This window comes from Falco peregrinus, chromosome 4, assembly GCF_023634155.1.
Source record: "Falco peregrinus isolate bFalPer1 chromosome 4, bFalPer1.pri, whole genome shotgun sequence".
Taxonomy (NCBI): domain Eukaryota; kingdom Metazoa; phylum Chordata; class Aves; order Falconiformes; family Falconidae; genus Falco; species Falco peregrinus.
In genome coordinates, this window is record NC_073724.1 from 8,852,279 (window position 1) to 8,876,370 (window position 24,092).

Here is a 24,092-nt window from a genome sequence, read left to right on the forward strand (position 1 = left end):
TTCCCTCTTAGTACTACCTTGTCAAATCTCATTTCTGCCTTCTTTCCAAAAATCCGTAAGATTCTTTTCACACTCCAGCCTCACTGCTGTATCCTTGCCTGAAGTATTTAATTTCTCATTCATAGTGAAGTCTGTCTATAGCTTGTGAGTGGGTTATTTTATATACTGAGTGTATGTACGTATATACATGCACCATCACCACCACCCCTTTATAAACATCTAATACTGAATTTGCAAAACCCAGCGGCAGGGAGTTAGGAAATGCTAGAGTTACTGTTTTCAGTAATCTTAATTCAATCTCTTTGTGCCTGTGCCTCATAGCTATGAGCCTTTAACCACATCCTCACATTGTCACCTCATTCTTTGCACAGGATGCCTGCCTTGTTCTGTGCCAGCCTGGCTGGGGCTTTCTTGAACAGCAGCTATTCAATGTTTTCTTTTCTCCTCATTGTTCAGTGGGTGGCCTGTGCCTCATTTACTGTACGTTATTCAAGTTCAGTTCTAAGGACAGAATTATTAGTTTCCTCATGGGTTTTCCTATGGCTTTCATCGCAACAGTATCTGATTGCTTCGCAATTATTAATTTACTTATTTTCATTACCACCCGGAGGTGGGGAGATGGTATTAGATCGGCTTTACAGCTGAGGAACTAAGGCAGTGAGAAATTAAGATAAAAAATGTTCATTAATTTTTGAAACTGTTTGGCAATGTTGCTAATCTGGTGGTTTTTTTTCAGTGTACTTAGCACTATATAATGTATGTTCAAAGCAGAGCTCTGTGTGGTTAATGCTGGAGTGGGAGAGTTTATCACTTCCACCAGCTGGACCACATCTACAAGTCAGATATCCATAAGACGACACCACTGAGGGGGCATTTGTGAAGAAACACGGCTTAAGTGGCTTGCCCCATCATAACAGAGGAAATTGGAGTAAGAAGCAAGAATTAACCTCAGTCCTCTTGGAGAGCTTTATCTAATTTTAAACTGGAAACAGTTTTCCTCCCATCCCACTATTCCTTCCCTTCACCAGACATCTGAATCAGCCGAAGACCCTGGAGCTCTGCAGCAGTCACCCTCACCGCATTGCTTCCCTTCCAAAGTGACACAGACTGGCATCTGTCACCTTCTCTGCTTCTAGGGGAGAGGAGTTTCGTGTGGAAATTCTCAGCCATTCTCAAGGCATGTCCATAATGACAAAGATAATGAGGAAGGATGGAAATGTAAGTGTAACCCCCTCGGTTCTTACATTAAAAACCACTGACCCCTCTTTATAGACACACTAGAGAGACTTAGAAGCATGCGTCTCTGTGCTCATTGCTTACTGTGTGGCACAAATATTTCTTTGTTGCAGGAAAGAGCTGGCATTCTCGAGTTCATAGAGATCTCTCTGTTGCTTATCAATAGCTGTAAAATTGACACACACCCCCCACCCCCCCCCCTAAATTCTTAGCCCCCAAACTGAAGTTTCTCTGGTGCCTCCTGGGAGCTATTTCTAATTTTAAGCCTCTGTCCTTGTGCCTCATACAACAACACCCGAGGTGTGGAGCAGTCTCTGAAATGTGCTCCCTAATGACATGGTACAGTGCTGAATTACTCATTCCTTCTTGTCTGTTTTCAATGCTGCAAGATAAGTCACAAAACAAGGGCAAAAGTGCAGAATGTGTGAAATCTGCCTGAAGGTCAAAAAGAAAAGAGAGGGTAGAGTATGAAGTTCTGTATTTTCTGGCAAGGTTTGAATTTTTCATATGAAAGCTCGTAATACTAAAATGTTGCGATAATATATACTGTTGAGTGGAAAAAAACCAACAACCCCAAATAGTTATAGTAGCAGGAATACTTAACATAGTTCCCAAGCGACTGGAGCCTGATGAGTATTTTAAACCCTGAAGCCTCAGGAATTCTCCTAAACTACTGTTCTACTCCTAAGCAAAGGGGGAAAAGAGTTAGAAATCTGTGCTCTTCTCAGAGCAGAATTTGAAAAGACCAGCAAATGCAGATTTTTTTTGCTTCTGGTGCAAATACTGAATACTGTGAGGCTTCTGAATAACAGTTCAACCTGCTCCTAGCTGCACATGCATATACACACATATATTACATGCATTAAGTTCTTTAGTCTTAAAGAGAGGGTCAGATAGGCAGCAGTAGGGAAAAACTCTCACACACACTGCTTCACCGAGATAGTTTGACAGGTTTATTAGCATGAAGAAAGAATTCAACGATAAAGGCTCATTCAGCCTATGACTTTTTTAGCTAAGGTTTGTCCTTAAATAAATGCTAATTACACGATCCTCCAATTGTTTTTATGGTACTTCAGGGACAGAGGCACTGCCTCAGTTTACCTGAGCTGTTAAAATCAGAGTGCCACAAAGCTCATTAGACATGACAAATGGCAAGTAAAATGACCCTTCAGGAAATCAAAGGAGTCAGCACAGATCAGAGGTGGCAATTAGCAGGCAACCTTTACACTCATTGTGATTGCTTCTTTCCAGGTGGATGTATAGGGGTACCGCATTTTCAAGCCAAACTATTCTTTGAAATGCAGTGACAACGCTACCAGTATTCAATTATGGAAAATATAATTGAATGATTATTCCAAGTTCAAAAAGGGGAAAAAACTTAGGAAGGCAAATAAAAGTAAGCAGCAGCTGTTAGTGGGAGAGGGCATTTGTCCCTTCAGGTCTGTGTGCCTCTTTGCTGAGGCTGCCCTGGGCAGTGTCGGGATGGAGGAGAAAGGCATTCCCCCCGTGGCGCGTGCAGGACGGGTGACTGGGAGATACGAGCAAGGCACTTCTCTACATTTGAGTTGCATTCCCAGGCTCCGTGTCACAGACCGCTCGGGACCCAATATTCTCAAGGAAAAGAAACGGCGATATTTTGAAACCATCCTGTGCGCTTTGGAATATAGGCGGTTCAACGCAGACACTTGATCAAGTGTTTATACCCTGAGAGCCTCTCATAGGTAAGAGTTCCCTTCACCACCCTCCCCTGAGCAGCCTGACAGCATGCTGAGACGGGATCTGACAGAAACTTGCAATTTGCACATTATAACGTCTAAGGCTACTTGGGGCTCTTATGCTGCTTTCCCGTACACTGAAGTCTGTTGCTATCCCTTTGATCGCAGGGAGGCTTCCTCCCCATTTTGGTAGCTGTCTGGCAAAAAGAGTTTAATTTTGAAAATGTCCCAAACCCATCTTGTTGCTAGTGGGATTGTTTTGGAGAGAAATTGAAAGGAAAAAGTAAATTTCTTGGGTTATTTTTGGCCGTCCTTCTTTTCCTGCCTCACCACGTCCTTCTCTCCCCTCATGCTGTTTTCTCCTTGAGTGTAACAGCTTCATCTGCCATCGATGCTTCTGCAGTTCTGTTATTTCCCCCGCGTGGTTACTTACCGGCTTTCCAGTGTCTTGTCTTCTGCCTCCTTTCCTTGCTTTAGCACTTTTCCTTTCTGAGGTTGAGTTGGACTCCTTGTTCTTCTCAGTTGCTTGGGTTTATTCCTTTAATATGGTTCTCTCTCTCTCTTCCTCTCTCTTTCTCCACCCCCCTTTCTGTGTCACTTTCTGTCTTCCCCACTGGCTCTCTGCCTTTCCCCCTCTTCTTTCTTCACCTACTTTTCTCGTCTCTCCCACCCCCTCTAGCTTAATCTTGCTCTTTTCAAATCTAGTTTCCTCTTGTTTATCCTTTAAAGACCATGGACCTCATTCCTCCCTCTCCATTCTCAGGCTCTCCCTGTGCCACCCTCCCCATGCCGACAGGATGCACTTGCTGCCGGCTTCGCGCTGTCCCTTCCAGTCGCCGCTGCCGCTGTCCCTCACACCTCCTCCCCCAGATAACACGCCATGGTCTAAGCCTGCCTTAAACGAAAAGAGACAGCGGTGTCCCACAGCTACACCAGCCCAGCCCTGGGAAGCTTCTCCCACGCGAGACATCAACGAAGGACATTTTTCTGACTTATTTCGGCTTAACGTGGCAAAGCAGAGTCCGTGTGTAGAGGTCCTCCACCTCTGCAAATAGCATAACGCTTGCTCTGCTGGCTTGGCCCAGGGGCCCAGGGCAGCTGTGGCCTTCTCCTGTAGGGCACCAGATGCTTCCCTGGAGGGTCTGACGGGCACCCTTCCTGATAAAAAGAGAATAACCTGCCCTTCAGGAGAGGTGTTTTTTGACACATACGCATGCCCCGCCACCTCCCTGCGCACACACGGGCCGCTGTGTGAGCATTTGGGCCTTTCTAAAGAAACGCTTTTGGCACAGCCAGTGTCTGAAGGTTGGTGTTCCGTGTGTGGGTCAAGTCGAGCCTCTGATTCCTGCCCATCAGACCCCGGAGGGGAGGGTGAGCCAGAGACGTCTCCTGGCTTTGATAAAGGCTGGTCTCAGACAACCAGTGTCAGGAGGGTGAGGTTTGCACAGAAGACTCCGCTGCCCTGTGAACAGGCTTGCTGTGCACAAGCTCCGGCGGGTGTCCCTCCAGCAATCCATCCTGGGCTAGATATCTCCCACCCAGAGCATAACTGCCCAGCGGTCCCTATGCGAGCAGATAGCGTAGCTCGTGAAGCAAAGGCAGTCCACAGAAAGACTACATAGTGCTGGCAACTCTTCTAAGCTAATCACCGTTCTCCTGCTAATTTAGATTCAGAGTTAACCTCTGAATCCCTTTTAGTCACAAGACAAAGCCAGCCTACGTGGGGACAGTGCTGTGCAGAGGCCGCCTCCGGAGGCATGTCCTGCGTGGACACCCTCCCTCTGAAGCTGAGGGCAGCTCCTTCTCAGGAGGGCTGCATGGTTAGCGTGGGACATGAACACCGTGAATTCCCATGGCAGCTCAGTAAACTGGTACGGGGAGACCTGTAGTCATCTGCTGCTTCATTCTGAACTTTACTGAAAGGCCTTCTGTGGCTTTCAAGAAAATGGGAATGTTTCTGGTGCTGTCCCTCCCTCTGCTGCCTGGCAGTTGCATACCTGTGATGGAATTTCATGGGAAGGAGAATACCACTGCGTTCTTTCACCTTTCTCGAGTAATTTCCATAAAGCATTATTATGTGAAGTCCTGTTGATTTTATGCTAGTGAAATTGTCAAGGACTTCACCAAAGAAGTGTCCAAAAAAAGGTGTTAACAATACAGATCTAGCTCACAGATGGCTTTGGGATAGGCTAGCTAAGGCTTGTCAAGCGTTCCTCATGAGCTGTGGAGAGGCAGGTCCTGTGAGCGAGCCGTCTGAGATGTAATCCCCTCCCTGCATGGCTGACACGTTGCTGTACGCTCAGGATGGTCAGGTCTGATTCTCCCTGCTCCCTCCTCTGTGTTTCCTACCCCGGTATCGTTCCTGAGTGGCACTTTTATTCTCCTACAGAGTTCATCTCTGGATCCAGCAGATCCAGCCTGGTTCTGTTGAATGAACGAGGCAGGGGAGAAGGTTTCTCTCCAATACGGGCATCATGCACGTGAGGTAACTGTTATGGGATCCTTTCTTTTGTTGTTTTTGGGAACTATTTGAATTCTGATGCACAGGAAGGAAATGGGTGAAGGCAGACAGGGAGGCAAAAGACAGAAAGGTGAGTAGAGATGCTGTACGGATACCTCAGCCAGCCCCTCTGCGTGTTGTCCCTTCTGTACTGCACTCTCTTCAAGGAAACCCAGGGGTCATGGCAGCTTCTTCAGCTTCACAGTTAGAGAAGTAGCTGCTTTGCCCACTGATAAGCTGGGAAGAAGGATTTTTCCTCCCCTCCCCAGGAGACTGCTATGCAAAACTTGTATGACTTGAGTGAGGAGAGCAAGTGGAAGAGAATGCTCCCCCAGACAGTGGGAATGAGGAGAACAGCTGACAGCTTGCCATGTGCAGCTTGCAGATCTCAGCACTTTACCATGCTGTGGAACAGATTTTGAAGGAAAGGAGAAATAAAGCCAGGAGGTTAGGGGAAAATAACACGACATGTACCATCTTTTGATCAGAGGTAAATAGCTTTCCTGGGGTAAGATTCCTGACCCCCTAGGTCAAAGAAACATAGCAGACCTGATCTACCTAGACTTCAGTAAGGCATATGATACGGTGTCCCAGAAGAAGCAAATTAGTAGAGAAGATTCAGCTGAAAAAAACAGGGAGTATTGGAGAAATCCTTAGGCAGCTAAGAGACTGACAAAACCGAGACACCAGTTCCCTAATAGGCTGAAGGGAAGTTATCTGTCAGGCTGCTCAAAGGTTGCTCTTGGGACTGATATTTTTTAATATTTGTGTTAATTACCCTTGGCACTGAAAGTAGAAATGTTAGTGAAATCTGCTGATGGAACAAAGCTGGGAGGTATCACCAGGGCAGAGGTGGATTCCAGCACTCGGAGAGTTGAAGGCTCTTTGTGACTGGAGCGATCCAGGTGAGGTTGAGCAGGGGAGTGCAAAGTCACACACTAGGAACTTGTTGCTCAGGGAGTAGCAGGAATCTCCTTTAGCAATTGGGAGTTCCTCGTTGGCAGGACTGAGACAGGGAATGTCCTGGGTGAAGGTCACCAAAGGAGGAGGAACCAGTGATGCTATGTGGGGGTGAAAGGCTAGTGAGCTTTCAGGACAGAGCAGTATTTCCAGTTGCAGCCAGTGAAATGAATGTCATCCAAGAGGATGTGAGACTCCACCAGAATAATGTGTGCAGTGCTGCTCACCCGCATTCAAGAAAGATATCCAGCCTGGAACAGGTGCAGAGAGAGGCAACAGGGGGATCCGAGGGACGGAAGGTGTCTCTCGGCTAAGGGTATGTTTACCTATCAGTCATAGAAGTGACTGCAGAGAGAGATTTGAGCCGATTTGAAAATCGATGCCATGCCCGTTTGAGCTTTTCTGCATTCATTATTTTGCACTGAACTTCATGCTAGTGCAGCTACCCAAGGTAATTAAAACACGGTGTGATGTGCCTGCAGGGTGAATACTATAAGCGAGCTTAGTTACTTAGTCTGGCAGAACAAAGGTTAAGAGATGAGAGGTTTGCTGCCTATAAATACTTTTAGAAATTGGGGTTTGGGAGAGCTACATAAGCTAAAGGACAATGTGGCACAAGAATAAATAGATATAAATTGGCCATGAATGAATTTAGGTTGGGAATCAGAAGGTTTCTAAGCAACAGAGCAGGGGAGGAGGTGCTGGAACAGCGTTCTAGTAGCACAAGTGAGGGCGGAAACCTAATGAGATTTAGGACAGAGCTTAGTAAGTTTAGAAAAGGCCATTTGGTTTGTATTTGCCTGTTATTCAAAGGGATTGAACTTGATAAGCCAAGAGGTCCCTTATTCATTCTGTTTCCTGTACTTGCCTTATTGCCTTATCGGAGCTGCTCCCTTTCACACAGAAGCCAGGTAAATCCTGAATAGAGTATGTGTGATGAGTTTTTTGGCATTGATCCCATAGATATTTAATGGAAGATTCATTCTGTGTCAGGGCTTTAAACAAACAAAAAGAGCAAGCCAACACAATGCGTGGAGAAGGTCTGCAAATATATTTGAGAGCTCACATATGAAAGACCTTCTTCACATAAAACATGTTCTCGGAGCATCTGGCTTTGCTGGAAGGCTGTTTGGAATGTGGGTAGATGCTCTCCTGAGATCTGAGAACTTCAGAGGCTGAAGGGAAAATGTCTTGTCCTTTCCTGCCATTACTGAGGACTTTGTGCTTGGGGAGGATATCAGATTTATTGCATTGGGAAATTTCAGAAAAAAACATCACCCAGCAGCGGTTGAGATAGAAACTTTTCATATGTATTTCATCTCTGATGCCTGGCCACAGCACTGCACATATTCTGATTCTTCATCTTGTCCCATGCTGGACAGGCACCTCTAGTACCTTCTCTAAAGCATTGATGGATGCTACCTGCCTGGTGAAACATTTTATCTAAAAAACCGCGGACATGATTGAAAGAGAAGGAGGGAGAAGGAAGTTCTCTGTTATACATTAGACCACTGGAGACAGCTTGAAGGCATCCTCCAGCAGGAGGCAAGTTCCCAAGGACGGGCTGGACCCAGGGGAACAGGAGCAGCATGTGACGATGGGCCCCTGAATGAGGGGGAGCAGTTGTATAGTAACAGTTCCTTATTTAGTAAAAAATCCCAAATTATTCGATTACAGAAGGATGCTTTCCCCTTTCCAGCCCAGAGTACCAAACCAGCACAGAGTGAGGAAAGAGGAAACAAGAAACAGCGAGGCATGAAACGTCACTATATGTTAGTCTCATTCACCAGTAAAGTTTTCAGCAAGAAAAACTGGAAGGTTTTTTCATCTCACTGAGGAGAAATGATCATCTGTCCCAAAGTGACTGCTCAGTTGTGAGCTTTATGTTACTGGAAATAAAGCACAGCACTCTCACAGCTACTGCTTCCAGTTCTCAACTCTGTGGCATCTCTGAGCAGAGAAGTGCTTTGCAAATGGTAATGTAATTACAGCTCCTATAAACACGCTCCTTGCTTTACAGGTGGAGGAACCAAACCATGGAGAGCATAAAGGGTTTGTCCAAAGGACCAGCAAGTCATTTTCAAGCACGGGGTCCTCATCTACCTAGCCACTAGACATTCATCTTGTCCTAACTTCCAGCTAGATGAATTGCTGCTTTACAAAGATAGACGTGTGTATACATATATATGTTTCCCAAAGTGAGAAGAACAGAAAGAACAGACCTTTACCTCTTTTTGCTGAGCCTGCACAGGTAGAGGGAAGAGCAGGTGAAGTTGACTGAAGGGTGAGCTTCAGCACAGCTCCTTGGTCTTGCTGGAGCCCACCTCTCTGTCAGGGTTCAGCTCCCAGAAGAGATCCGTCTCTGAGGGAGGACACTCTGGACAGGGTAAGCAAACCCCAGTCAGCTCCCAGGAGCTCAGCCTCCTGCTGTGGTCTGACACTGTCTCACTGGCTGGAGATTCCCTCAAGCCTGTAGGACTGATGCTGGGGGAGACTAGCTCCCGAGCTGTTCCTGACATGCACTGGCAGCTGTCTGCCTGCTATTCTTTTAAAGAGTCTTCATGGATCAGGATAAAAATGTGATCTTACGCAGGCGGCATTGTAAGCACAACTTGGCTCAAGTTCAGCTCTTCCTCTGGCTCCCAGCTACTCTATTTTTATTGAAGGAATTCGAGGCTATCAGAAAGGAAGTCAAATTGTTTTAGGAAAACAATAGAAAAGCAACTTGAAGTTTATTAGCTTCCTGCCCAGGGCCTGGGACCAACTTGTCAAACTTATTAGAGCGATGGCAGAGCTATTTATTTAAAAGGGCTAGCGACAAGGCTCACAGTTTCATTCCTGTTTAGGCCTTGGTGAAAACAAAGGAAAACCATAAAATAATATCTGAAGGCAGCAGATGGCTAACTGGTAAATGGTGCGAGTAAGGGTGGCCTGTGAGCCACACGTGGTGTTCACCATCACAGTGACTTTCGTGGGATGTTTTTATCAAATTAATGCCTGGGTTTGTGTTCGTAGGCTAGCCCCATCACCCCAAATTCCTTACTGTGGCTCACATTTTGACATGGAAGCCTCACACCTAAGATTACAAATTTGGCAGGAAAAGTCTTTGTTTAGAGCTACCGAAAGGTGCAAAGCAATACAGCAGGTCTGCAGAAGAGCCAGGAATAGAGCCCAGGTGTCCTTGATTCTGTTGGACTGCTGCAGCCCCCCGTCTGTAAAATATATTTATATCCTTCAGAAGCAGCTGCAGTCTGCTTCCCCATTCCGCTACCCCAAAGTAGTAGTGCCATTAAGTCACTGAAAACACGCTGGCACGTGGCTGGTGAGAAGAATGGACGGCCAACTTTTAAACTCACAAGCAGAAAGTGTCCATGCTGCCCGAGCCTTTCTAAGGAGTTGTATCGTTTGCAAGGAAACAAGAAGAGAATAAAGCAAGTAACCGAGAAGCATTTACGAACTCTGCTTAATGCAAAGCCATATCCCTTTCTCAGAGGGCTCGCTGCTAGCTGACTGTTTAACCCGCTTCCAGGGAGCAGATAGGAAGAACTCACCTCTCCTTGCAATGGTGCAGTAGTAGTCTCTAGAAAGTCAGGCACTGAGAGGCACCGAGTCCGCAGAGGTATGCACACAAGCTCTGATCAATGCTTTTCAGATGAAAAGAAGAGCCGACCTCAAAAATTCTCTTCCTTCTTCTCCTCATTAGCTTAACCAAAAGCGGGAATGCAAAGCTATGGTTTTCCCTGAGGCCTAGGGTAATAATGCATCTTGTATTGGCAAGTGGTAGAAGATCTCCGTTTATATGTTCCTTTTAATTTATCCAGGTTAGATGCTTATAAAAGGGTCAAAGTGAGTGCATGATCTCAGAAAGGGCCTAAGAAACTTGAGAGACTTGGTAGTTTTAATGTAAATGCCACAATCTCACATTTATTTAAGGTATTCTTACAGCTTTTAGAAGGCTTCTCTAATTTCTATCCCTCTGAGATATTTGCTTGGTAAACAAATCAGCCAAAGAAGCACACAGAGCAGTGCAGCATCCTAGTTCATCACAGTCCGTAGGCGTTTACTTAATTTTAAGTACATTCTTGAGTTGCATTGATTTCAACGAGATTTAATAGCCTGGAAGTTAAGCAGACTACATTGCCAGCCAGGCCAGTTTTGCTGGGGGAATTCCGAGGCAGATACCAGCTAGTCAATATGCTTCTCAGTTGCCTCTGCTGTAAGGGACGTCATGTGCAAATCACATGATGGTGTTCTGGCAACAGAAAAATATTTTATTTGCCCTTATTTGGAATCTGTGTCATCTGGATTGGTATCCCTTAATTCCCACTTTGTTCTAGTAATTTCAACCCCGACTGTGTGCTGTGAGAGGGTTTTTGTTGGTTGCTCAGGACTGTTGGAGTCGCGGGAGTCCCTGAGGCGGGGATCCTGCAAAGACTTGGTCACGTGAGGAACTTGATGTAGTTATGGCTTGGGGCCACTGGTGTGGGTGAAGGTCTCTCGATGTACAAACGTCATAGACTAGAAAATGTAGATTGTTGAAGCTCCAGTTTTTTCAATCAGGAGCCAATATGATTGCTCAGAAACCTCTGGGATAACAGAGCACACCAGCCAGCTGGATGCAGGGATGCTGGTGGACCTCTCACCCAAGAAGGCTGCAACATGCTGCCATGTGGTGCCAGTGCCAGCACTGATTTCCTGGGATGTTCTCTCCTGTGGTGGGATTAGATAGCTGTGCTGCTGCAAGACCTCCCAGCCCTAAGGCTTGAGGCTTTAGGAAAAGGCTGCTTGAGCAATATTGCCCATGTAGAATGAATCACAGGCACACGTCTCATCATACAGCAAGCTAGCTTTGCTGTGGGGTAGAAGGACCTCAGCCTGCTCTATGCATTTTCCTCGGGGGAAGAATAATCAGAACTTGAATCTGCTCTCAAGGCCAAGTTCTCTAGAGCTTTCCCTGGAAGTCAGCTTCAAAGGAAGAAAAAGAAAAAGGATTTGAGGAAAAGGAGACATGTGCCTGGATGGTTGTGGGTGAAGCTGAAGAGTAAGCAGCCTGAGTTATGGGAGGATTCTCAGATGGTGGATGTTGCTCTCAGCCAGCTTGTTCTCTTTTGTGATGGTCTGAAAGCATTTCAAGACGTGACCTCCTGGGTAAAATTAAGAACTGAATTAATTGCACAAATTTATGAGTAATGGTTCTTCCCACCAATTTTGTGATGTGTGTTGGCTGGATTCTGAAGCCTTCTGTGAACAACATGAATTACAGCAAATGGAGGGAGGACATGGCTGGCCCAAGCAGATTAGAGGGGTACATTTTATATTAGAGGACCAAATATCCACGTGCTAAGCGTGCATGGATGCGCGCACACACACACACGCAGATAGAATAAAATTATGTTTCTTTCGTTGGCAACAGCTCAGAAGCTAGACTAACTCCCAGGAAGGTTGTGGTGCTCAGTGTGCAGGGAAGGTGCCTTGCAAAGGGCTTCCCTTCCCCAGGAGTGCCGTGAGGCTGACTCGAGCACTACGAGGGGAGCAGGCAGCCCTGCTCCTTCATGCTGCACCTTGTGTGTGGCTGCGTAACAGCAAATAGGCTCACGGGGATGCATTAGGCACCTGTACATGTCAGCTGGTGTCCTGAGTGTTTATTAGAGGAAAGCTTGGAAAAGGTTTGTATCCAGTTTTGCTTTCTGGAAGGGTGAAGGATTTGGTCAATTCAAATCTCCTTAATTGTATTTCTGGACACCTGGGTTTCCTGGTAAAAAGCCATCTGCTTGACTTTTCCTAGCAGTGCCCGGTGCCCAGAAGAGGTGACAGCCTGCAGAGGAAACAGGTGTGTGCGTTAGTCACCTACAGCCACAAAGGCGAGGAAGCGAGTGCCGCGGCTTCCCCGCAGCAGCCAGCCAAGGCCATGCAGCCAGCCACCCCGGCTCCCCAGCTGGCCACAAGCAATGCTCATGTTTAAAGCTACAAATAGTGGGGAGGAGGCTAGGAAATTCTCTGAGCGCTGAATTCCTGCCAGTGGCCGAACATAGGGCTTTCCCCACTTGCCTTCCCATTTAGTTTCATTTAAATTCTCTCCCCTTGCTGCTCATACATAGTGCGATGCACTCTGCTCTGATCCTAACTGCTGATTGCTCTGTATAAATCCAGGCACTGCATTCTCACGGGGTCCTTTGCACACTGTAGCTTCTTGCTTTTAATGCTAGCGGAGGTGAAGATGAAGTGTGATCGTGGGACACCTAGCAGAAAACTATATGCAAAATTGCTGTCCTGTACCGAGACGTTGCATTTGTGGATTGCTGTTTCTTCACCTCTCTGATTTGGTGATTGACAGATGATATCAAAGTGGGCTTGCACGGCGCCATGACCCCTGTATGAGCTCATGCAGAAGCCTGTGATCCAATCTGACCAGTCAGTGATGTCAGACAGGATTGTGTTTGTTTGCTGATGTTTATTGTTTTCCTTGAAATGCTGGAAAAGGAAGAGATATTTAAACTTGATTGAAACAAGTTGAAGTAGCTGTACATTCATCGGTTTTGAGCTGAATCTTGCAGTTCTGTGCTCAAATGCAGAGTTTGGTTTCTCAGTGAGGAAACTGAAACGTATTTTCCTTAAGAACTACCCCCCCCACCCCCAACTGAGATATGACAAAAATAGCTATTAAAATAACAAGCGTTTTTTTTCCTGGTTGGGGATGATATGGTTTGCCTTTCTGTGTGTGTGAGAAACAGACATGCTTAAGCAATGCATATTAGTAGGATTAATGGTTTTTGCATGTGATACCCACAAGGTATGATGTGGAGGCTTCCTGGAGTCATCCTAATCCTGTTGAAGGAGAAAAGTAAATTAGTTCTTTCAGACCAAGAGGAACCCAAGACTGATATTTTGACAATGCGTTCACTATCTAGGAGCGTGGCTACCAAACTGGGGACACCACAGGATGTACTCACTGAAAGAGCACATCAGGATATGAACGACAGTGGTTAAAAGTCATGCAAGATTGCTCACAAGAAGCAGAGAATAGGGAAATGGGCAGCCTTGATGTTGTCTGCCGTTCCCACACTCTCTTCCCACTTTCCTCTCAGGCCAGCTTTGTGAAGAGCCACATTTCTCTCTCTGGGAAAGTAACAATTTAACGCAGCAGGGAAGAAAGAGGCTTTGCAATGTGCTGCATGAAACGGTGCAGTATCACTCAACTAACATCTGGTGAAACGCTCTTAAATAGCCTCATCTTCCTGCATCAGCATTTCTAACATCAATAATTTTATTGGTAATAATCAGTGAGGTCTGAGATTTGTTGGAGAAGGATGGATGGCTGCATTTGGGAAGAAAATCTAAAGGGCTTTGAAGTATGCTGATAGAAAAGTGCTGAGGCAACATCACAGTTACTGAGCTGAGAAATCTGTGCTGATTTGCAGTTCCCAAATCGTTTGGAAAACATGAGAAATGCTGCCTTGAGAGTAGCTGCTGGTGCTTTAATGCCATCGGATTCCTAAGAGCTGGAGAACTCTCAAGTGCCACAGTCTAGGGTAAATCTCAATAAACATTTCTCCTGGAGCTCCTGCGGCTGCCCATACTGATCATGTGAGGTGCTTTGTCTTGCACACCCTACAGCCCCATCCCCAAAACCTTTGAGAGAAGTTCTCCCATTCCTATCTGATAGGTCTAGGCAAATCCAAGCCAGTCTTCCAGTCAAATTCTTTCCAGTCCAGGTCACACAACTTCCCTTCCACATGAGCAATCCTTTCCATTTTTCCTCCTCTGCTCAGAACTGTGTGATCATCCTTGCATTAAGAAAGATACCTGGAGAAATGGCTTCATATAGTTAAAAAGAATTATTTTCCACTCTGAAAAGTGGACCCACATGGAAACTCCAGCATAGGAATGACACGAGATTATCTTTCAGCTACTGAAGTGATCTGAAATAGTAGCCTGCAGCTGTGTGAGCAAATAGAGCAGCATTACAGGAATCCACGCAGAGGTCAGTGGTGATCTGTGGAGTGGCATCTGGCCCGCTTTGTGCAGGCAAGCTACTTGGTGCTGCGCTGGGTGGGAGCTCACATTTTGTTTCCAACTGCAACAAAGCTGTGAGATGCTTCATCTATGAAAAAAGAAGAAGATGGAGCTGAAGAAACTTAATGTGATGCCAACATTAATATTGTCTGGCCTTGGTAATGGCCAGAGATCTCCAGAGGTGGAAATTTCTGGGCCTTCTGCTTTCTTTAGTCTTCTGCTGTTAACCCTGTGTCCAAGTTGCTGAACTCAGCTGGTGGCGGTCAGAAATGCGCTGCAGCATTTCCCATTGTTGGGACAGGTGGTGACGCAGTAAGTGTGGTTAATATGGAGAAATTCATTCTCGACTGGGTTGTGAGCTGCAGTAAAGGAGAATGGGGAAACAGCAGAGGAAACCCACCACCTGTTGAACCTTAAGCCATCTTATAGCCCTCAGAGCTCTGGGACTGTTTGAGGCTTCTTGCATCACATACAGCAGCCTCCGAATTGCCCAGCTGGGTGACAGGCTGCCCTCTGAGCTATACCACCCGCAGCTTTGCCACAATCCAGGCTAGACTCCTGGTCTGCCTAGTAGTGGCGGTAAAGATGAGCTGCTGGGGAAACTTGGTGTCAAAAAGGAAGGCTAGTCTCAGCTGGTGAAGTTGAAGAACAAGAAGTTCAAACCTCCTGATGTCCCTTCCCACCTGAATTATGCTATGATTATAAGTTGCTGGGAGTAGATGGTCTGTAGCAGGTCAAGGTCAGTGCAGCTGCTTCTGTACAGGTAAATCATACCAGCGTACAGGATTTCTTCAGCATATCAAGAAAAGTAGTAAAAGGAGAAATTATTCATCTTATTTTTAAAAAATTCCTCAGATTAAGCTATTTAGGAGGACGAGTGGCCTTGGTTTGAGGAGGAAGCTTTGTTACAGATCATGAACAGGTAAAAGGAAGGAAATTGCTGAAGTAGTTTACCAGTCTAACACAGAAAAGCATTAATAAAGGGATATGTCCCAATGCTGTTTAAAATATATAGTAGTGACCTCAATAGGGACAAGAACATGACCAAATTCACAATTAGCACAAATGTATCTATCTACCTATGTATGTATCTGGTCAGTAATCTTATACATTGGCACATATGCCCCACAGCATCTGTAACATTCCTAATTTGAGGGGTCAGATCGCTCACTGAAGAAGAGTCTTCTAGGTTTAAAAATACATGTTATTTCCTTTTCTAGGTACAGATCTGTCAGGGTAGTGTTTTTGTTTTGGTTGCTTGAGTTTTCCTGGTTAGAAAAGCCTATCAACACTTATTTTCATGGCCAGCTGTTCTCAACAAGACAGACCCCTAAAAGATGGGGTACCTGCATTCCGGATTGATTTGCTTTCTTCTGGGAGATTGTGCCGTGATTAGAACTCCCTTGGCAGAGGATACTTTGTCCCCAGGCTTCACATGGACTATCCTTGCCCTCTGAGTTCCCCTTCCAGTTAGGGACCAACTGTTGAAATGCTTCACAGATCGACATCTTCCTTGTCATGTGCCAGGGGATTTCTGAGGCAGTGCTGAAAAGCCATCTCTCCTGCTCTGTGAGACACCATGCCCTGAGTTGCGTGGGGGCTGTAGCCTGGGTTCATGTGATGAAGAAATCTAAAATGGCCAGGAGACAAAGCAACGTGGTAGCAGGTGGAATTCACGGGAGGAGTATGAGCCGCTGCGCTGGCAGAGGAAGCATATTGAACTTTGCATACTCCAGGGTCCTGAGTAAACTAAACTCCTCACAGAAAAAATGGTAGGAAGACAAGAGAGGCACGATCACCCAAACACAGGGCTTATTGCTGCAGGCAGAGGTTCTGCGGTTTGATCAATACGGGGCAAAAAGACAACGTCTTCACATTGATGAGAGACTGCTCTGCTGGTCTTGAGAGCAAAGACATGGCACAGCAGATGCTCATTTGGTTTTCCTCTCCCTCCCTCAGACCCCAAACAGAGTGCTTTTGTGCATGCTGCCTTGTGGGGGCTGTTGTTTGCCAAGCCAGCACCCAAACCATCCTGGGAGAGCATCACTGGCCTGGAGAGAAATCACCAGGGAGCACGCTGACCGCCCAACAGTGCGGGTGACAGCGGGATCATAATGGAACCTGTGCCTTGGTCCTGTGAGTTTGGGAGTTGAAGATGGACCATCGCTGTCTGACAGCAGGCTAGGTTTGGAAGAGGAACAAGGTCAGAAAGTGAGCATTGAAAACGTGATCATGCCGCTGAGCTCAAGGAGAGAGGAGCTGTCCCTTGAACTGCAGCCTGCTGCGTTCATTGGATTGCTTTTTGGAGTAATGGGTAAGATGATGGATTCCTCAGCTCCTGACTGCCCAAGTACGAGGATAAGGACATAATCGACATCTTTGCTGAGCTCATGCAGTAGCTACTTTGTTTATTTCTGGCCTGACATGCAGGTTTGTGCTGGGGTAGGGTTTGTTTTCACAGAGCCAGGTGGCTCCAGCCTATTGTGCCTGCAGTGCCTTTATGGGCAGAGCGAGCCAGGCTCTGAGTCTCAGCTTCCCCGTCTGGTGTGTGGCTTGTCCTGTGCAAGCGTATGTATTTGCTCAGTGAGTGTAAATAACCAGTCCTGAGGAAACGTGTCCATCATCTTTGCAAACAGTATTTGTGTGCTAACATGGTTTTTGTGGAAGGGGTGGTATGACCCACTAAAGATGTCTAAGTGTAACTTGGTTGTCCGTTTGTCACAGGCTGGAGGAGGAGAATCTCGGCTGATTCCTGACTGATTTTAAACTTTGAGAAGGTGAAAAATGCATGAAAAGAATGAAACTGAAGCCTGAAAGCCTGCAGAAAAAGCTGGTGCAGTCACACTACTACCAAACTGTGTATTCTTACACAGACACCTGAAGCAGTATTGTAGAGTGTTTCTAGATGCTGGAATAAATACCTAGTGTATACCGAGAGCGTGCCTCGTGTCTGGAGATCCACTCTGCAGTGCACTGTGCTCTTTCATTTGGGGTGTCTTTGAAGTGTTTGTCCAGTCAGTGCCTGAATGTGTTTCATTTTTTTATTGTATCTTAAGGGTAGGTGAAAACAAAGATCCTCACATGTATATATAAGGTGGTTGGATGGGAAATTCTGTTGCAGATGAAGAACAAACCTACGGAGAATATAAAATCAGAAGCCAGCTGTACCTCCCTGAGGGGAGGCAGAAATACTTTGATTGAAAACCTGTTTGGTGGTCACTGCTTGTCCACTACTCAGCCAAATCAGGTGTGTTCAAATACTGAAGTGTGTTGCTTTTTAATGCATCAAGAATTACCAGGAAACCAAAGGTTTTGCTTTATTCCTGCCTGGAGCTACCCGGAAACCGCATAACTGTCTGTCAGTTCATTTGGTAGGGACTTGGGTTGGCTTGTCATGGGCTGCAGGCACCTGGATAGTGCAAGTGGCAGTGACACGTGCCACCCTGCAGTCGTTTGGTTCTGTTGAACGAGGAGGAGATGCTCTTGCCTACTGCCATTACTGTGGTAGCTATTGCAGGCTGGAGCCCAGCCTGGCCAGCAAAACCTGCTGGGGCAGAGGGATAAGGACACAGGTGGTGAGCCTGTCTCTGTGCTGTGTGCCACACCGTTTACAGAGCCCAGTCTGGCTTGTTTAAACCCAGGGTGGGTATGTGTGCAGGAGCAGCATCCCAGCAGCTGCTGGGGCCCAAGGGAAAAACTAAGATTTTTTTTAGCAGGCAGAGATGTTTTCTTTCTGTGCTTACCAGAGCCTGGACACAACTGAGAAGCAATGCTAGGCTGGGGATGTGCCCCATCGCATTGGTGTGCTTCAGAGTTGTCAGCAGGGCCTGAGAGGTCTCGGAATACGGCGCGCTGTGTGCATTTCCTTGACTATCAGACACACCATCTCTGGTTCCCAGAGACCCCTCTACTCAGCCCAGTGATAAAAGCACTTTTTAACACCAAAGCTGCTGTGTTCCCACGCCTGTTGCTGTCATGAGGGAGGCCAGTCTTAAACAATAGCAGAGGAATAAAGAATAGCCTCGCTAATCGATATCCTGCCTAGACGCTGAGTCAGGTGGCAGCTTGGGCCTCTTTAAAATTCCTGCATTGTTCCTGATTTTTCATTTGACTGGGGTAAATTTTTATCTTTAAAGAAAGAAAACACAGGGGACCAACTGTCTCTGCCTGCTCCAGTGTTCCCTTCCCACCCACCCCCACTCAGTTTTGGTGTCTTTGTCCTGTGGCAGTCTCCAGCAGTGAGGGATATAGATACGATTTGCTAGTTTGGACTCGGAGCGGAGTGTGGTGTGCTGCAGTTAGGACAAGGCAGCAGCGGTCTGAGCAGGGCTCCCTGAGTCACACACATCTGCAAAGGGTCTGGAGAAGGCAGTCTTTCACACCTGCATTTCCACATGGGCTCTCATATTTATGTGCTTGGTCTTAAAATGGTCAGAAGACAAGGCAAAGATGCAGGCACAGGTGCCCAGGAAATTTCTCCATAGATTAATTTTTGGAGCCCTGGCAGGATGCTACGACAGTCTGTGTGCAAACAGACATTTGGAAAATTGACGAAAGCAATATTTGCTGAAACAAACTGCAAGATCCTGTAGCTCAGGCTCCTGAATCCACCTCAGCTGCGCTAAGAAATGTTTTCCACAACGACGAAGGGGCCGGGTGGTTTTCTGTAATCTCTGAATCTCACAGAGCTTGCAGGATCCTGTGTGTGGGTTTCGTTCAGCTCCTGTCATCCCTGAGCATCACCCTGGCCAGGGCTGCTCTCTCCAGCCTGGACCAGGGTGGTCTGTGGTTCTGCCCTTTTCCTTAGCCATGAGCCCTGTGTCAAAGGCTGCAGAGGAGAAAGGTCAGAGATGACCCCCAGGATTTTACTGAAGGCTGGGGGATCCCTAGGAGATCTTTGTGGCTCTTTAGCACTGCTTGCCTCCTGCTGAAAGGCCTCAGCACAGGGGGGAAAGCGTGGTCCTCACTGTGTGGCTGGGCAGGAACTCTGGGAGCTGGAAAGGGAACTGGTAAGGGTTACATTTGCATGTGTAGATATGAGATAAGAGCTGACCTACCCTTCACCCCAAACTGAACTCCCTGCAGCTCAGACAAGGTAAGGCTTGTGAAAATGCTGGGGGGAAGCCTGCCAGACTGCCTGGGGCTGAGAGCAGACACTGAACGACCATGACCATCTGTGAGGAGCTTGCTACATCCCTGACTAAACTGCTTGAGGACTGGTGGCACATAGGAACCGGGAGCTGAGGGTGCCCATCAGGAGCCAGGGCACTGGGGGAACACGGAGCCCCCCGTGTTGCCCACGCTTGTAGGTTACAGCAGCCGTGGCTGCTCAGAGCCACTGAGGAGGTGCTGGCACAAAGGGCCCCCTGATACCCCTCTGTCCCTCCCCACATATACCAGTATGGCTGCCCACCTCTGTGGGACGCTCCTGCTCACTGTTCTCTGGCACCTTTTAGTTCAGGGATTGCATTTTGTCCCTTGTTGGGGGCAGGGGTGTGTTTAAAAAATAATGTAAAAGAGAAGAATCCAAAGCAGGACAAACCCCTGAGGCTCCCAGCGTGGTACTTGGCAGAGGCACCATCCTGTCTTTGGACAAAGCCTTCGTCCTGAGGAGTGGAGGGAGAAATAGGAATTACAGACAATGGAGAAATCATTTCAGATTAAGCTGAAACGGCATCTAACTGTTGCTTTCAGATATCCCCACAGCAACATGCGTTACATGTACTGTCACAGCCTCTTCCCCCTCTGCAAATATAAACAGAGTGATACCCACAGCTAAGTGGGCTTAGGTGGAGCTCCTGCACTGGGAACCTTTCTTCTGGGAAAGAAACATCTCCTTTGAATGATATGCCTGGGTCTTTAAGTCTCCTGGGAGCCTCGGATCCGTTTTGCACAGCAGGGGAAGCGGTGCCTGCCAATGCAAGCATGGCACGGCGTGGGAGGGCTGGCCTGACCCCACCACGCTCGCAGCACTGAACCCTGCGCGCCTGCTCTGCTGTGCTGCCTGCAAGGTGCACGGGTGGGATGTGGTTCGGTATTGAATCTCAAGGAATTGGGAGAGAATCTTCTCGCCCCGGTGTCTTTATGAAGACTAGGAAACAGAAAGCGTGGGTATCTTAGAAGGTGTTTTCCAGCAAGCACACACCAAGATGAAGCCGCTCTCACTTCTCTGAATGTAAATCCAGGGTGCCACAGGACTGGCAAGATGCAGCTTGCCTGGTTAAATGCTCAGTGCATGTCACCCTCACACAGGCAGGGCCTCTCTGGAGGTGGACCGAGAATTTCTTTCAGACCTGGGCTTCTGTGGGGAGGCTGCTGGTGAGGAGTTCATTGGCACCAGCTGGGAAAGGGGGCAGCTGTGATGACTACACCTGTCCCATGGGAATATAATGGAGTCCTTTAGCTCATTGCAGTGGTTGGGGAGGTTTGCTCTGTGTCAGGGCCTGTTAGTGGTGCACTGGTGAGTTGGTTGCTCTCCAGAGCAGTGTTGCTTGAGACATTGAGCCTCAGCTGTGGTAGCGTGGGCAGCGGAGGCATCCTTGGTACATGTGTGAATCCTTGTTATGTAGGTTGTGGAGGAGACTCGGGAGTTTCAGGTTGTTTTGGAACACTCTGATCACTGTGGCTGCTTGGGCTATTTCTGCTGTTGCTATGTGGAGTTAATGGTCACCATGGCAAGGATGGAGCCAGGATGTTTGGGCTCTAACAGCATGTGTTGCCCTGTGATGTGGTTAAGCCTACGGCTTCCTGGCTGCTTGTGTGGTTCCAGCTCAGGAACTGCTGTGGTTGCACAAAAGAAATAAACTTCTTATGTGCTTCTTCAACTGCCCCTCAAACCTTGGTGCAAAAAGGCTTAGGTCCTAATCGAGCTGTTAGTCATAGCAGGTTTCCCAAGCCTTGGGGCTTGCCTGTGCCGGGGGCTAATCTCTGCGGGGTGTAAGCCAGGCATGCTGCTGGGGGCTCTGCTCTGCTCCAGGCAGCACATGTGAAGGCTTGCCTGGGAAAGCAGGCGCTTCAGGGGGCAGATCTTTCCTTTCTGGGAGGGAACGGTGGGGAGGAACTGAAGCAACCAGGCTACCTCTCGATCAGTGTGTTTGAGCAATGAAAAATCTCTTTGAATGCTCGCTAGGGAACCCACCAGGGTTTCATAAGAAAATATTTGTGCTCCGCAGGCTGATGCGGTGACAGCTTCCAGCAGAGATGAGCTGGCTGGCTAGACAGGAGGCTGCGCACCAAAAAGAGAGGGCAAAAGGTGCTGCCTGCCAAAGCAGCAGCTGGGAGAAGGCGACTGGACTGCACAGCGTCAGCGCACACATGGTCGGTGGGGAAGCGCGAGCCCAGCTTCAATCCTTGTCAATGGCACCTCGTTGACTTTTAACGCTTCCTTATCGTGTCTGCCCTCACCTCGTAGCAGCGCTGATAAAATGCCATCGCTGGTGTAATCTCCTGAGCAGCTCTGCGGAAAACCTTGCAGAGCATGGGAGGCTGGATCGCCTGCAGCCAGCAGCCAGCGTGGGACTGCGGTCCGGAGCAAGGTAACAAAGAAATGGCCCTAACCTGAGACAAGGCGAGGGCACGATAATCTCCTAGGCTTATGGAGCACCAGGTGTGCCGGTACGACTCGCGTGGCAGCACATGAATTTTGTGTTAGAATAGGGGTTTGCAGAAGTTGGGACAGCTGTTACTTTTCAGTACCTAGCGGAGTTGGAAATGTAAGCCATCTGACGTGATTGTAGCGTGTTAGTACCCAGGGCTATAAACAACGGAGTGTGATAATGGGAAGGAATGCCCGGGGGGGGGGGGTGTTGTTGTCTTTCTTTTTTTCCCAGAAATAACTTATTTCTCTCTCTTGGGGTATTAAGCACCTAAGTAGTTCTTCTACAAATCTTAATCATCGCTAAAAGAGGATATTATTTTTCAACATGTAACTGCTACCTGTAGGCCTACGGCAATTTTTAAAGCTCTTTTTAATTTATTATTTTTTTTACAGGTGAGCAACTTAAAGTGGTACACTTGGGAGAGCCCTTTTTATGGTTTTGAATTAAGGACCCCTTACTATAAAACGATAAGCAACAACTGAGCAGGTATGTCACTTTTGGAACCTGTAACTGGTGCCAAACTGCTGTACAGTATCTTGCCACTACAGGAGATCAATGAAAACTCGCAAGGAACTGTCTGGAAAGAAGAATTTTCCTTCTGAGTGAGAAATTTGGATGCTTAAGATTGCTTTTTCCCCCCCTTTCTTTTAATTTTTTTCTTTTTTCAAATGGATCCTAGACTTAGTGTCCTTCTTCCTGAATTGGAGAGAAAAGTCATGACGCTAAAATTCCTTGCTGGAGGAAAAGCTTCTGAAGATTTTATCAAAGACCTTACGATCAAGATCCTCCACTTTTTTTGTGGCTGGAGGTTTGATTTCAGCTTCATGGGTCCAACTATTTTAAATGATAAAAGGTGAAACAATGGACTTCTTTAGAGGAAGTAATTGTCATTAACAACAGAAACTTCCAGTGAAATCAATGAAAAGTTTCAATTTGACTTGCTGTTTTCCTCTTCCACCTTATTCAGAAAATAGGCTTATGAAGCTCTCAGCATAATTTTTAGTTCTTTGGCTACAGCTGTACTCTGTGCAATGTTATCCATTGGATGTTACTATCCTGTATCCCTTATATAGCACTTGTAACCATCCCTGTAATCGCTTCCACATGCTGCGAACTTGCAGAATGGAGCAAACTCCTTCTGCATTCCTGTATTCACATGGTCTTTGCCAAGTTCTTCATCTCCAATACTTGCTTGGATACCTTGAAGTTTATTTTCAATATCATAATCCAAAGGTTGTTATCACAGGAATATCTAGTGGTGCCCCAATCACCTTTAGAAGTGTTTTATTTTTTTCCCACCAGCTTTGATCTTCCCTGCGCTTTTGAACTGTTCTTCCCCTCTGCTCTTTTTCTCTTGTTTCTGTCCAACATCTTGTACTAGCACCTCTTTGTTCCAGCATCTTCCCATTTCTCCAGTCTTCCATCATCCCCTACCAACATCTGGAACTCTATGTGTGGGAAGTCTGGGCCTTTTCCCAGGACCACCTCTCTTCATCACCCCCAGCACTTCCACTGTTCTCCCTGACAGTGGCATCCATATTACTGCACATTTTGCTGTGTCCAAGCTCTGTCTTGCATATGGACCTGTCAAATCTCACCAGTCTTTCCTGTAAAACCTGACTTTTTGCCTGCACTGTGTGAAAAGCTCGGCTGTCCTCAGTTACACAGTACTGCTTGCAGTCCCCAGCCTCCTGCCTCCCAGGTGCTGCTGCTTTACTCTTGTCATCCTTCAGCTTCATATTCCTTCTGTGGCTTCTCCACCAGGTTTCAGCCTCTCCACCTGGACTCTGTCCCCATTTCATGGCTGTCTGCTATCTCCTCACACTTGCCGTTTTCCTGAGTGGTGTTTAACCACTCACTGACTCTTTCTGCAGAGCTTGCTCACCTTTATACCTCTTTGAAGCCTTCAGAAGTTCTTTTCCTGTGTTTCAACTTTTTTTTTTTTTTTTCTTGCTAGGAAATCTTTATGCTAGGCAGGATCAGGAGCACACCACCTTGAAGACACTAAACACCTAATTCCCCTTGAAATGAACACTGATTATCTGCCCACCTAGGAGTTAGGCAGCTGAA

At 47.0% G+C, this 24,092-nt stretch overlaps 1 protein-coding gene and 1 long non-coding RNA gene across 4 annotated transcripts in view; one reads left to right on the plus strand and one right to left on the minus strand.

Moving 5' to 3' along the window:
• GJA5 (gap junction protein alpha 5) overlaps positions 1 to 8,940 on the minus strand; it is an 18,967-nt gene extending 10,027 nt beyond the window's left edge. The window contains exon 1 of one of the 3 annotated variants that reach the window (XM_005236049.4): positions 8,640 to 8,940. The gene's annotated coding sequence lies outside the window, so the exon portion shown is untranslated. Of the gene's footprint in view, positions 1 to 3,384; positions 3,994 to 8,633 lie in introns of those variants that run through there. The other 2 variants (XM_027784663.2, XM_013298072.3) reach the window with 2 other exon arrangements.
• A 12,334-nt stretch (positions 8,941 to 21,274) lies between these two features.
• Positions 21,275 to 23,228, plus strand: LOC129784340 (uncharacterized). Its single transcript, XR_008746960.1, has 2 exons — positions 21,275 to 21,959; positions 22,415 to 23,228. It is a non-coding gene; the product is annotated as an uncharacterized LOC129784340 (long non-coding RNA).
• The last annotated feature ends 864 nt before the right edge of the window (positions 23,229 to 24,092 follow it).